The sequence below is a fragment of the Anser anser genome (assembly GCF_964211835.1).
Source record: "Anser anser genome assembly, chromosome: 7".
Lineage (NCBI taxonomy): Eukaryota > Metazoa > Chordata > Aves > Anseriformes > Anatidae > Anser > Anser anser.
Genome location: NC_139727.1, coordinates 4,879,072 through 4,893,971, shown reverse-complemented (window position 1 = coordinate 4,893,971; position 14,900 = coordinate 4,879,072). Strand labels below are relative to the sequence as shown.

At 41.3% G+C, this 14,900-nt stretch overlaps 1 protein-coding gene across 1 annotated transcript in view; it reads right to left on the bottom strand.

The window, feature by feature from the left end:
- Positions 1–11,370, bottom strand: part of KAT6B (lysine acetyltransferase 6B) — a 129,246-nt gene extending 117,876 nt beyond the window's left edge. The window contains exon 1 of the mRNA XM_083844688.1: positions 11,214–11,370. The gene's annotated coding sequence lies outside the window, so the exon portion shown is untranslated. The remainder of the gene's footprint in view (positions 1–11,213) is intronic.
- Between the last annotated feature and the right edge of the window lie 3,530 nt (positions 11,371–14,900).

Sequence of the window (14,900 nt, the reverse complement as noted above, 5' to 3'; positions counted from 1 at the left end):
AAAGATTCTCTAATGTAGAGAGCCACGCCACCACCCCCTCTGTGCTGCCTGTCCCTCCTGAAGAGCCGATAGCCAGGCATTGCAGCACTCCAGTCGTGGGAGCGGTCCCACCACGTCTCCGTGATGGCAACCAAGTCATAGCCTGCCTGCTGCACGATGGCTTCCAGCTCCTCCTGTTTGTTACCCATGCTGCATGCATTAGTGTAGATGCACTTCAGCTGGGCCATCGCCTTCTTCCCCGGCCTAGCCATTGTTTCCCCCGGCACAGCTCCAACAAGCCTTGTTTGAGCCCCGTCCCCCTTCTTACCTAGTTTAAAGCGCTCTCTATGAGCCCCGCCAGCTCCTGGCCTAGGATCCGTTTTCCCCTTGGAGATAGGGACCCCTCTGGGGCCATCAGGCTGGGTGCCGAGTAAAGCTCCCCATGGTGAAAAAACCCAAAATTTCTGTGCTGGCACCAACCTCTGAGCCACCTATTAACCACGCGAGCTTTCCGTGTCCTCTCCGTGCCTCTCCCTTCCCCCGTAGGAATAGACGAAAACACCACCTGCCCTCCCGCTCCCTCCACCAATTGTCCCAGCCCCCTATAGTCCTGTTTGATAACCTTGAGGCTTCTCTTTTCAACATCGTCACTGCCAGCGTGGACTATCAAAAGCGGGTAATAGTCAGAGGGGCGAACCAGGTTTGGAAGCTTCCTGGTAATGTCTCTGACCCTGGCCCCAGGGAGGCAGCAGACTTCCCTATGTGTGGGGTCAGGCCGACAAATAGGGCCCTCCGTTCCCCTGAGGAGGGAGTCGCCCACAACAATCACCCTTATTTCTTTCTTGGTGGAGGCAGTCCTGAGGCGTGGAGTCAACTTCCTCACCTCAGGCATCCTCCTGGGTAGGCTTCCTACCTCATCCTCACCTCACCCATGTTCATTCTTTCTTCTTAATTCCTTTTTCTAAAAAAAAAAAAAAAAACAAACAAAAAAAACTTTATAGGACACAATACCTATGTTATAGGTATTGTGTTCCAGATTTTAACATATTCAAGAATCTTTTGTGTGAAGAGAAACTCCCATGGATCTTAACATTTACAGGTGTACCTAATACTATGAAAAGTAGAGAAGTTAAGCGCATGAACATGAGCACATCTTTATGGATGAATCGTTCTCCAATGAACTTAGATCTGTTACCACTGTCAATTTTACTATTTCCCAAAATAATGATTTTAAAAGAATTGCATCATATGAATTTAGAGCAGTTCAATGTGATAAACAAGTGGAACTCTGAAACAATGCGTATTACCCAGGCAAGCCATACGTGCCAGAAACACTTTGGATCTAACCAAGCATGTCTAATAAATTGGGTGCATTGTGATTTGTGATCTAGACAAGAAGTTTTTCAGTTTTAAATAAAAAATGCTTTGTATTTACACACAATAAACTACATTAAAAATATCCATTGAAAAGTTATAAACCCATCAAGGAAATCAGTGTAAGCAATAAAATTCACACTTTAGCATGTCTTCTACTGTAAGACTTTGGGGGATTTACTCCCCTATATACACTATGAAACTAATGAGGTACAATGGCTGTTAATGCCCCAGAGCAGTAAGAGATGTCTATACACCTACACATCAAATATACATGACAAATCTGCTAAAAAGTTGTCCCTAATATTAAAGAAAAAAGTCTCTAAAATCAAAGACACCCTCACCTGCTTTTAGTAAGAAGTTCTATGGCCCAGATCACTGTGTTCTGTGTATTTCCTTGCCTTAATTACAGCGTAAATATCCTTAATGTTTTTTTCATACAGAAAAGTATATTTGGTTGCACATCTGTATTGTAGTATATGCAGTAACCATATCCTTACTTTCAACTGTCCTTAGAATTATTCCAAAAACACATGTACAGTTGCTATTTTTGGATCACATGCAAGAGAAAGGAAGAAGTTAAGGAATGAGCATGGTCTGAGCTAAATTCAATTCTCAAAAATTCTCAAAAATCAAAATCTATATCAAAATATATCTATTGATATGTGTATAGTAGTGGTGTAAGACAAGATTTAGACTTAGATGAAGCCCAGCCATATGCAGGCCAAATTCATTGCTATACAATAAAGAACACTAAATTAGAGTTTGAACTATTGTTTGAAATCAGCAAGAACATTATTTTGCCTCACATTACTGCCATATACAAAGATTTGCCTGTGAGGGCTTCAATCGCTGGTAGAGTTTCATTACAATCAGTGAGGTTGTAACATGTTTAGAAACAATTATATAGTTGTCTGTTTTGGTATAGCGACAGTCCCCTAAGTATCTTTTAAGATACTATAGGGTGAAGTCTTGACCTACATCATTGTTAGTGGAAAATCTTCCTCCGACTTTACTAGAGACAGGATGTTTCTTTTATTATTATAGTACATATCCACATATGTGAGTACAGTCACCTGGAAATTGCCTTCCCTGGCTTAGGTTGTGGAGAGAAGTGACCTGTGGGAGAAAAGTCATCCTAAGAATGCAGTGAGCTTCTTCCCTGCCTCTACAGTCACCTCGAGCGTGTCCCTAATGCATACCTATACCACCTCCTCTGCTTAGCTCACCTGCCACCAATTCAGCACCTTCCCAGTATCTCTAACCTTCAACTTCACATTTGTTCTGGACTAGAACAGTCTTTTTTTTTTTTTTTTCCTTTTTCCCCAATTAGGGTATTTTTTACAGCCTTTTATATTGTAATTTAACCTGAAAGATTAATCCATGTAACTAAGTCTACCCCACAAAATGCAAATTGCATGTTTTTTGGTTTAAGTATGAGGATATGCATTACTGCACACAACAGAGCATCACTGCCCAATTTAAACACTATTGACAAACACTACTATAGATTATACAAATATATACACGCATGTAGTTATACACACACAAAGTGAATAACCTGTGGGCATATTTTCTGATCATTTGTTGTCTCATCTATTACATTTACTAAAAGTGAATAATAATATAAAATAGTCTCTTGATGCCATCTTATTGATTTGGGGACATTTTAATTCCTGAAACTAACAGTTTATAAGGTAAATGCTATAATAGTCTCAACTCAGGAGTTGCAGTTGGTATGATACTGTAATTTGGAAATTAGTGTTTGTGGTAGATCAACTGTCATCCCACAGGGACAGAGACAGTGACTTTTTGTAATAAATCCCACATGTTCCATTCTACTCTGGCAAATATTCCACGCTGCCAGATCAAAGTACTTTACAACCCTCAATTAATTAGTTCCTATAAGAGCTCTGTTAGGTGAATGTGTATTATTTTTTCCTGTTCTCCAATCAGGGATACAAAGCATAGAGCACAGCCATTAGAAGAAGGTGCTAGTGTAAGGAAGCATCTGTCTGCCTGAGTTGCAAGGACCCTGCTCTAGCCACAGGAGATCCAGTCACAGAGTTAGCTGTAATAGTCCAGGAGAAGAAACTTGCTTGCTAATGTATATTTGAACCCCTAGCCAGGACCACGTCTTTTTGCTGCATTAACTACTCTACATGTAAGAGCCAAAAGGACAGAGAGAATTTAAGAGTACAATGGAACAAGGCTAAAAGCAAAGCAGAAAAAAACAGATGGTCCTTATATGTGACAGTGTCCTGTGCGATCATGTCTTTCACATACACAGCATCTCAGCACTACATACAGAGAATCTATTTATAACCATGATAAAGAATTAGTAAGTGATTAATAGATGTTTTAATAGGTAGAAATCAATTGTTAGAGTCCAACGCATCTGCTTTTTTTTTTTTTATGATGATAGCTTATCATCATCTGAAACACTTCCTACCAATATATTTAAACTCTACAGTCCCTACCTGCTAATCTTGCATTAAACCTCACAAACAGAATCTTAATATGAAGTGCGACCTAAAACAAACTATCTGAAGAAAAAGGGATCATCATTTAGGTTCCAAGGTAAATTGTGAGTTATATTTATACTGGGTTTAAGTTTCTCCCTTTGCCATGTAAAATGCACTGATATGGCAAGAAGTATTTTGCTGCTGTGTGCAGAAGTAGCGCTTTCTAGGCTAACCCCAAGAGGAAGGCCTGGGGTATTGCAGGACCCTGTATTAACCAGCATCACTGAACTTGATGCAGCTTTGTGTTTTTGTACACATTTACGGTAATGCTTTGTGAGGGCAGCTGATGAGATGATGGATGGAATTGGAAATGAATAAGGATCACTTTGCTCAGAGCAAGCGAAAGCTGCTGTAATCAGAGGCTGTTCAGGTCCTTCTTGCTACTGTCCTGCTGCGATTAGTTAGTCTAGGTGAAAGGGGAGGATGCTGCTGTTTGCAGGATCCATTTTAACACCTCAGCTTGTCTTTGTGAGCTTTAAAGTAATTAACTCTCCAATCATTATCAGTTGAATTTGTCCACAGGTTTAGATTTCCCTCCTGCTGTTCCCTTTGGGGATATTGGGTTGTCACTTTATGAGAGAGGGGGATTCTTTGTAGGGTTCACACAAAATCCTTTTCACAGCTTTCCAACAACTTTTTGTGCTCTCCAAACTGCTAGAGTACTCTCTCTCTTTCTGTTTTAAGGACCATTATTATTCTTACTTTCTCCAGATCCAAGTGGACAAAGGGGGGGGGGGGGGGGAGCTTGCCAAGAAGCCTGGAATCACACTTGCTGAGCCCTTCAGATGAAAAGAAGGACATCCTCAGTACTTAGAAGCCAATAAAAGAGACTGCAAAGGCAGTTTTGCTGAACAAGGTTACTTTGAGACTCTAAAAGATCCTGACGGTCCTTAATGCGACTGAATGAATTCTCACAACTTCCAACTGTGATGTGGGTGTATTACATTCTAGTTCAGTTTTAGCCAGGGGAAAGTTTCCAGACTTGAAGTTGTTGGCAGCCCTTTAATGGTCAAACATTGCCAAGAAACATGTAGAAAAAGTGGGAGGAGAGAGCTTGACCATACTTTTATTAATCCCATACTTATCCAGTTACTGCTGTATTTTTTAAAATCCTAATAATAAGCTGAAGAAGTTGCAATGAGCAGAGAGGATATTACCAACCACATAATTTGGAGACTATTCTGACTCTGCACAACCCTTGGTGTGTAACAGCACTAGACAAGCAGCCAGAGCAATAAGAAATATGAGGTAAAGGCACACCCACCACATTTCAGTTTCAATGGATAGTAAAAGCCCTCACCTACTGCAGAGCTGGTTGGAGCACTTCCCCTTTCAGTTTCTGCTCAGCATCTCCTGGCACACCCACCTTCTCACAAAGGATGGGAGTTTGGGAAACAACCAGGTATGACAAACAGGCTCTGAATTTGCTGAGTCTAGGTTTAGAGAAAACTTAGGTCTGCTCTGTGTTGTTTGGAAACCAAGCAACATCCACTGTAGGCTTTTGCAGATTGAATCAAGTGGAGGCTGGTTGGTCTCAAGGACCAAACTGCTGCCTCCAGCAGGAGTTGTAGCTAAGTCTGTATGATGCATGCTATGCTTTCTTTGTTGGCAGCGTTAGTTGTGAGGTTTCCTTGCTAAATAAAGCTCTGGCCACACAAACAATTTATTTCAGTCATTTCCCATAGCTGCTGATGCCAGAGCAGCTCCACCCATGTTAGCTAGACTAGGAGACCTGTCAGAGTCAGGTGGCAATGCACCACATCATTTCAAACACCTTTCAGAAACCTTTAGGTTTGCTTAGTGCTACTTTAAAAATAGCCAGTGGCTCTTTTGTGTTAGGTCTGCCCAGCTGACTAACTCTGGTTGTTAAATTATTGTCACACACAGGATGATTTTGTACTAAATACCCTATGGGAAGGAAAATCTGGGTGAAAAGGGATTTGGGGGGCAGGAGGGACTTGTTTTTCTGTGTCAGGCAACATGAGAACTTGAACTACTGTACTAGCTAAGAAGAGCTAAGGTAATAATATATCAGTGCTGGAGACACGAAGTATCTTCTTCATATACATGGAACTATACAAACTGTCTCCTCAGTAGTACATAGGGTAGGTAGTTGGTGATTTATCAAGATGCCAGGGAAGGAATTGCATTATCCAGCATAATGAAGCCTTTTTTTTATTTCATTCATAAACACAAAAATCCAACAGTAACATCTCAACACATATACACACAGGGAAGTCCTACTTCTCAGCTGATGAGAGCCAGAATTGGTTCCCAGTTCAGAAATACTGGCCAGAACCCCCTTGTTCTGATATTATTCGCCTTTGTTATGCGATATCCCACAGTGCCTGCTAAGTCAGGGAGTTGTCACACTCCTCGCTGGTGCAGCAGGATACAAAATAGCTGTGGGTGGGGAGGAGCACTGGAATGGTTAGGAGGTGGAAGGGAAAAGGCCCTTTTTTTGTGAAAACAGTAGCACCAGCTGCATCCTGCAAGTCACTAAATTAGCCAGTCAGTTGTTTTTCTTTTAATTTTTGTGTGAATTCAAGAATAGGTTGTGGATGTCTTGGCAACTCATGAATGAGTCCCTTTATGAAAGAATTCACCTTGCAGAGGGGCTGCTGTCAGATGCACAAGCCTCTTTCCATTAATTAAGCTGCAGAACATCCCCTCTTTTTTCTCCCCCCATCCCTCTCAACGCCTGGATAATCAGACCCTGTGTCTTTCCATAACATCCACTGCTGTCTCTCTCGCTCCTCACAGTATTTCACCCACTCTGTTAATTCTGGGCTGCCAGATTTTTTTTTTTTTTTAAATGTAGCTTATTGCTGCTAAGTGAGATATCATGCCCACTGAGCTAAGAATGAAGATAAATATTCTGCTCCACTGCAACCAGTAGCATTTGCTGTGCATTATTTTTATCTGAAAGGTGGCCTGAGAGCAACATTGGATATTTTCAAAAGCTCAGCTGAGAGTTAATCAACTCTTATTGTCTTCCAACAGGAACTGGGTGCTTAACTTGCATGCACAGTGAGTCAGCACCTCGATTGTCACCCACTCACATGCAAGTTCTTCACAGAAGGTGCAGAGGACTTCCAGACACCCTGGAATTGACCTGATGTGAAAAGTGCATAAACTAAACCGTTTGGGGTTAAGGAGTGATTGCAGATGTAGTTATGCCCGAACAGACAGTCTGGGTGGGCTGCTTTAGCACAGACCCAGAACAGTGACCACCTCACCTGGCTTTACTGTGGTCTGATCGAGGGGGGTGACTGCAGCTCAACAGTCAGGAAGTTTTTGGTGGGGATAGCCAGGAGTGAGTCCATGAAGTTATACACCTGCTTCAGGGAATACTACAAAATTCTTTAAAACCAATTAAAAGGTTTCCACTGCCTTCAGTGAGCTATCATACATTCAGTACTATCATACCTCAAGTGTTTGCATGTTTGGGCTTATTTTTGCATTCCTAATGACTGGAATTTTAAAACAAACTTACAAAATTAAGGTCTATGTTATCAATAACAAACTTTTAAAAACAATAGGTTAATTTTCCTTCCTTTTCAGGTAATACTGAACATTGATTTCTTGCAAATGAAGCAATCTTAAGTAGAGTGCACAAAATAATTAATCTGGACTAAATTAAAATAAAGTTAAATAAGGAGCTCATCTGTGGCCTCAATGCTCTTTCTGGGAAGCAAGGGACATACAAAAGGATCAAAAAGAAAGCAAATATCAAATTATCTAGAAGGAAAGGAATCTATGAATATATGTAATAAACTTCCACATTACATCATAAAAATAACTTTCTCACAAATGCTGTCACTGCAAATGCCAAGACACATAGGAGACCCTTGAATTAGTGGTAAAACTGTACGAGCAAATGAGAAATGTTTTACATTGGGAATACACATCTTATTTCAGGGATTGTTGGGATTTTATAGGGATTATAAACTTATGTGTTTATAATAAAAGTTTTCCTTATACTAAGAACTGGATGTAGCAGAATTTGAAATACTTTTCATATTGTAAACTTGTGGAGGTAGAAAATCTCTCTTTATAAACGCAGGCAACATCTCAAAGAACAAGCATTCACAATAAACTCAGATGTTTTTACTAGAAAATTTTGTTCCTAATTTGGTTAAAATAAGAACAAACAATTTAACTCCTATCTTTAAATGGAGAACATTTGGGAATATAAGAAAAATAACCCTATCTTCATTAGCTTCAGGGAAAGTAAGCCTGACTTGTTTCTCTTGTCATCTCCACTGAAAATCAGGCCCTGAATTTTTGTGCCTACCTCTACCCCTCTCAGGAAAGAGGGTGGCTGAAATGATGAAATACAACAATGGTCAACAGTATCCCGAGTGTTAAACATGTGATGATGTCTCTAGTCTTGCTGAAAGCTCCTTGCTACAGTTTTCACGTTTGTTAAATAGGAATGACACCATCCTGTCTCTTGGTGAAGCAGAAGAGCTCAGAAATGCTCCTACCTGTAAAAGCTGGGGTTTATCACAGACACATTCAGATTGGGACTGTGTTTCTGGATGTAGAGATAAACCCACTCAACTTCAAATGCTGCATATTTTTTTTATCCTCTCTATTAAAACAATTAACCTCTTATAAAAGAATTAGCACCAAGTTTACATGTTGACTCTATAGACATTGGATAATTGCTTAAAAAAAAAGCAGTCCAGGAAATTACATTTCTCCTTTTGTTTCTAAAATTACAAACTTCTGAGTTCCCAGCTGGCAACGCAAGCAATCAAAATCGGGTCTCTTGAGTGCAGTTGCATGACACATGTGAACAACAATTTAATTTAATGAAGAAATAACCCACAGCCCACCACGTTAACTGGCTCCCATTCCTGTTGCAGAGGCCACCTGATCAGAGCACTGTAGCTTCCACATTGCATAGGTAGCAACACCCTGGTCAAGGAACGTCAAACCTTCTCAGAGCCCTACCATAACAAAGCTCACTGACAGAGGGAAAGATTTTGGATTAAAGCACTGAATTGAAACTTGGAAGCTCTGGCTTCATTTTCTGTCTTTCCTATAGACTTTGTCAGTAAGTCACTTAACCTCCCAGAGTTTCATCTTCTCTTCTGTCATAGAGGGACAATAATACCTCCTTTGACTGTCTTTTTAATCTAGAGTATAAAGAAAGTGACACTACCCTCCCTCTCAATCTCCGCTGAGGCATCTAATCATTACTGTGATTCTGATCAGTAGGAGCATTAACTACTGTTTAAACAGAAGAGCCTACTTCAGTTTGGAATTTCTTGATTTTATCTACTTAAAATTCTCTCTCATTTCCCCCCCCTTACCTTCTTTTCAGGAGAAGGTAGGAGGAAAGGAATCGTTTGTTTTGGGTTGATAATTTAGTTCTTTAAATGCTCTGAGCGTACTATCATAGGAGGGAAGCATGGGACCGACACAAAGATCCAAATGAGGAAAAGTTGGCCAAATTCACTTCTTTCAGCAGGATCACTCCCCACAAGGTGTTCCTTAGAGCTTAGATTTAAAGATGATGTGCAAATGAATATCCAGAATGAACATGTAACTCAGGTATGAGTTTCCCTCAGTGAATCACCTCAAAAGTGACCTGGGTGGAGGTTCCCTCAGCACCTCCCCAGCTTTTCATAGACCTTGTGCAATCAGGTGATTTTTCTTGATGTTCAGTCTAAGTCTCCCTCTACTGTGATTTAAGCCATTGCAGCCCCAATTATAGTCTCATATCAACTCTTCTCCTTTATTAGTGTTTACTGCAAATGATTACCTAAGGTAAGCAGTTGCCATATTCCTCAACAGTAATCAATTTAGCAACCTGTAGCCACTTGCTGCTCTTATTTTAAGTCTGTTTTCAAATATTTTTAGCTGAGAGATTCAAATGAACACCAACACATTTGGTTGTGTCAGACTGCCATTCAGAGGCTTTTGTGCTGCAAAATCGAGTCTGGAGAAAGGTTATTCATACATTCAGAAAACTGACTTTACTGACATACGTACATGTTTGTATTTGAAATTTCGAGACTGACAACCCTTCAAAACCAATTGCCTTCCCTTGGGACAGGAACATGAACCTTTATTTCTCCTTGATCAGAGAACTGACACCACTGTGATCTCCATCACGAGTCTAACAATATTAAGTGTGCTGTTCTTTACAGACAGGACTGACTGCTTGATTTGAATGACTCTATGCTGACCTTGGGGGAGCTGCAGCTTTTTGTTTTGTTTTGTTTTTAACTCATCTGCTCCATGTTGTTGGGAAAAATCTTATAGACATTACATGATCCATACAGACTTCAACAACAGCTGATTTCAGCAGCATCTTACATTTTTCAAACACAGCTTTATGACTTGTTGCAGCTTAGTATAGGAACTTTTTTTTTTTTAGATTGAAAGATGTGACAGGCCACAAAATATGCAGTGAAGTAATAAAACTATCCCAAATATGCACCAAGAAGCATCACTACATACCAGATTCCTCTGACAAAGGTGCCTGTGACAAGAGTCCAGAAAATGGGCAGGCCAAACTGCACTGGTACTTTGAGTGGCAGCTGTCTGCCAGCAACAGAAGTCCTTTTCTCAGCAAAAAGGGAGCTGTGTGCCATGTGCTACTCGACTGACATGCATCACAGGGACTGAGGAAGACCTGCAGCTGGCAAGTTCCGCAGAGTTTATACCTCCAGCCCATGGCTCTGCCCAGTCCCTGCTGCAGTGCTGGACTGCAAGTGTCCTGTCAGCTGCACCAGGTACAAGGCTTCTCTGGCACACAGGGAGCCTTAGGGAGATATTTAAGAAGGCAGAATTATCTGCCATTGCTAAACAGATTTAAAAACAAAAATACTGAGGTTTTCAGAACTACACATATAACTTAAAAAACCCTAATAAGTGAGAATTTGAAATTCAGGAGACCCCAAATGCAATTCAGAGACAGATTCAAGCTCTTTTGACAGAGATAAAAGAGTTACATCCACTCATTGAAAGAAAAACAATTTTATGATCATGCAAATGATTTGTTTCTAATTAACTCATGATCAATATTTCATACTGCTGAAACAAGATCTGAGACATGATACAAGAAATCCTTCATGTGCCACAACCTAATGGCAGCACACGTGCTGACTCACTGTTTCCATTATTAATTAGTTTTCTTGATAATTTGTAACTCATCTCTTAAATTAATCCTCCTGCTCCCAGACAGGTACAAGTTGTCTGTACAGCACCAGCAACCTGCAGGCCAGGTGCCCAGCAGGACACCTGGGCAGGCAGCAGGGGAGCATGGCAGGGCAGACCCTGCGGTCATGACCAAGTTTAACCATGAGTCAAGCTTACCATGCAAGTTTGTGGTGATGACGCAGGTTCTGAGGTCAAGCTGGGCAGCCCACAGATCAGGATCTGTGTTTGCTCCAGGGATCCCCAGGCAGGTCCATAGTGCTGAGGCAGGGCCAAGGTCCAGCTGAGAAGTTAGCCCATGAGCTACAGTTCGGATAAAGCCTACAGCATAGCAAGCACAAGTATAGCAGCAGAGCTGGAAATCAGCACTGCTTTATAGCCTAGGGCTGAGCTGAAATGCCCCTAAGTCCTCCTGGACTTAGGGGCAGGAGCAAGGGTGGAGGGGAGGCCCCAGGTGAGGCTGGTCAGGGCCATCAATGCTTACACACCCTGACACATAGATGCGCTGGGTTTTCAGGTTGTCTTTATAAACAAATGCCATGAAGAGCGCCACACATTTACCTGCCGCTTAGAGCAGGATTTTAATGTTATACAAATAATAACTTGATCCTACAAACCCTTCTGTATGTCACTGAGATCTTATGACATCCTGAGTAAGAGGATGCCGGGTGCTTCCACTGATGCGGCTATTTCACTATGACAAGCTGCGCTAAGTGGGCTCCATTTTGCATCACTGGAGTGTTTTTGCATATTGCACTGTTGGGTAAAAGAAAACCTTCCACATTGCAAGAATTTGCCATACACAAAAATCCCCCTGAAAATATCTATGTACATGAGCAGTTCCAATCAAGTCAATACTCTGTGAAAGTACTGTGTTGGTGCTAGCAAGACTAAATTAAGGGCCTGTGACTTTGCCAGTTTCTTGGAGGTTCACTGGAAAACTCATCCATACAGTTTCAGGACTTTTTAGCAATATCCATTACCTTTTGATTTATAAAATCGCACATGGAAAAAGAGTAGCAAATGTTTTTGGCTATGAGAATTCAAATAGTCTTTTGGAAGAACTGTTATTAGAACCAACCTTAAGTCTAGCCAAATATTCCCATTCTTCTTCATTTCATTTCTTGATATATGCTTTACTTTTGAAAGGAGAGCTGGAAGAATTGTCCATATTTCAATTCTGTACAACACTTTTTCTTTATCAGATGCTGATTTCTGTTTTTTTTTTCTTTTTTTTCCCCCCAGACATTTTTCCGTTTCATATATTTTTAAGACAGACACAAAAACCTTAACTGTATCTTATACTTCCCATTTTATGCAGTATTTTACAGTTATGTCTTAAAATTCTTCCATAAACACAACCTTAAATTAATACTATTATTTTAGGGCAAGTTCTTGAAAAGCTGGTGTAACATTTAAAAATCCAAGGCAACTCATATTAAAAACCAAGCAACTTCACATTTGTATAAAACTATAGACACACGCTCATACATGCATATGGCATACTTTTAGTGTAGTGACACATTATTATGGGTTTATATATAGGTTATTAAAATAATGTAAACAAACAAAACAAAGCAGATTACCAGAAAATCTGCAATAACAAGATTCAGACCAAAATTATAATCCTCAAGCAAGCTGAGAACACAGAGCATTTAAAATTTCATTCCACTCCTACAACATTTGTGTTCACTAGTTTATCTACAAAAGAGATTTGGGGGCGGGGGTGAGGTTCTAACGTGCTAAGATTGATTCTCCAACCAGGCTCAGGCTGGGTCTTGTTTGACTGAAGTGGAAATGCACCTTTTGCAGCAAGCTCTGCGTCTGAACAAGACTCACCATGTCCATTCAAACAGTAGCTCTGACAGAAATACCAATCTGACTGTGGTAAAGTCCTTTAGAAGCATGTTGTGCCCTTGCAGCTAAGCATAACAACCAATGGCAACTGATAGTGCAGTAGAACAGTTCATCTCTCTCTAGACCATCCTCTGAAACGAGCTAACAGTATGGACTTCGTTCAGAGAACCATGCTGCAGTTGAAAAGGGCAGTGTTGGTACAGAACAAAGCGTTACCTTCAGGCAAGCCAGCAGAATGAATTAATAAACAAAGTTACCCATAAAGTGAGAATGCAATGCTAACATAAATGAGCGTGATTGTAAACTGTGTTAATGCATGGATAATTAATGTAGTAAATAGAACAGAAGAGAAGGCACACAAAACACAGCTTTGGTGAATGTTGTAGGAAAACCTGTCAGCAATGGATGTCAAATCTATCCTTTGTAGCTTCACTGAGGTATTTTGCAGTGAAACAATCAAAACAAATATTCAGATCCCAATTATGGGACAAGAATCTTCTTGCAGTCTGGTGTTAGGAGTTCCCTGGCAGTTTGCTTTGCAATGCACAGTTTTCATGCTGTGCTTTGTGTGACTGGCTGAGAGCTCAGATCACAGGTGAGACCCCAGTCCAGCTAGTAGGTGAGTTTGTGTAGCTGTGAGAGTACTGGAGCAGCTCTGTACCCTTGCCACAGGGATGCAGTAAAATTGTTTTCCTGTTTAAACTGCATGTGCACATGCAAAAAAATCTGTTTGTTTGCACTTTTTTAAAAATTATTGTTTATTGTAACAATGCACTTCATTTCTGGCTGTTCAGTTTCTGCAGTTTAACATTTATGAATGTACCTTGGACTTCCCAGGTGGTCATCCATCTCATGTGGTGCTTAGTGTCAGGGTCCTCTCCATCCCATATCCACCAGCATGTTCACCAGCACCAGCAGGTGCTGAGCAGCCTCACAATTTCCTCAGACTCTACAGGGTTGGAAAAAAACATATGCTGGACCATGAAGCAACAAGCAGCAGTTATACTTGGCAAGCCAAATTCCAAATGGGAAGATTATGGATTTTAAAGCTGGTGTGGACCATTCCACATTCCATGGCAACTTTCCAATTTACTCCTCCATAGTTAAGCAAGAACAAGCACAGAGAGAGAGGGGGGCTGTCACAGGACCCTGAGAGCATCCCCTGTCCTGGGGATTTGGCTGCCCAGGCTCAGGGACAGCTTAGAGGCAGTGCAGCTGAGAGGTGCCCCAGCTCCTTTGCTGGCGTTGGATACAGCACTGTGGGGAGGCCTCAGCCAGGACTGAGACCACTTCCAGTGAGACTTGCTTTTAGGCTACACTTCGGTTTTTGTCCCCCATCTGAGCTCCAGCTGTGTCACAGCCCTGCCTAACCCTGGCTTTGAGCCTGTTGCTGTGACCCCAGACCTTGACCTGTGACTGAATTCAGCCAGACCTGGCCTGCCTTGTCACTGTAGACATCTCTGGTGCTCAATGGGCTATGACCGATCCTGGTTACCCTCACTGGGCTTGCCTTGCTCGCCTCCCTCAGGGGCTGCGGGGCTGGGCCTTTGTTTGCCTTCCCTTGCAAAGAGACAGCCCTTGCTGCACCCTGACAGGCCATTCCTCTCAAAATCTCCATAGCTTTTAAAGACCAATGATCTCAGTTAAAATGCCAACCCTTTTTCCTTCACAGAACAACAAGAATGGTGGAATCAGACAGGAATCAAACCTACCACTTTTACTACTGACCCACAGAAGCAGCAAAATTTGTAGTCTTACACTGCTTCCCCTCGCTCAGTGATAAGAATACAAGGCTAGAAACCTTGGGAACTCTTTTCCTTAGTCCTCTAGCCTTTCTATACCAATACTATAGATAAATCCTGGAAGTAAATGCCATTAATTCATAAAGTAGAGGAAAATAACTTGTATGAGTACTGACACTTACGAATCTTTCAGTTAGATTCCTTGAGGCCTCTTAACCAACCCCAGCTAAAATGGCACCACAATGAG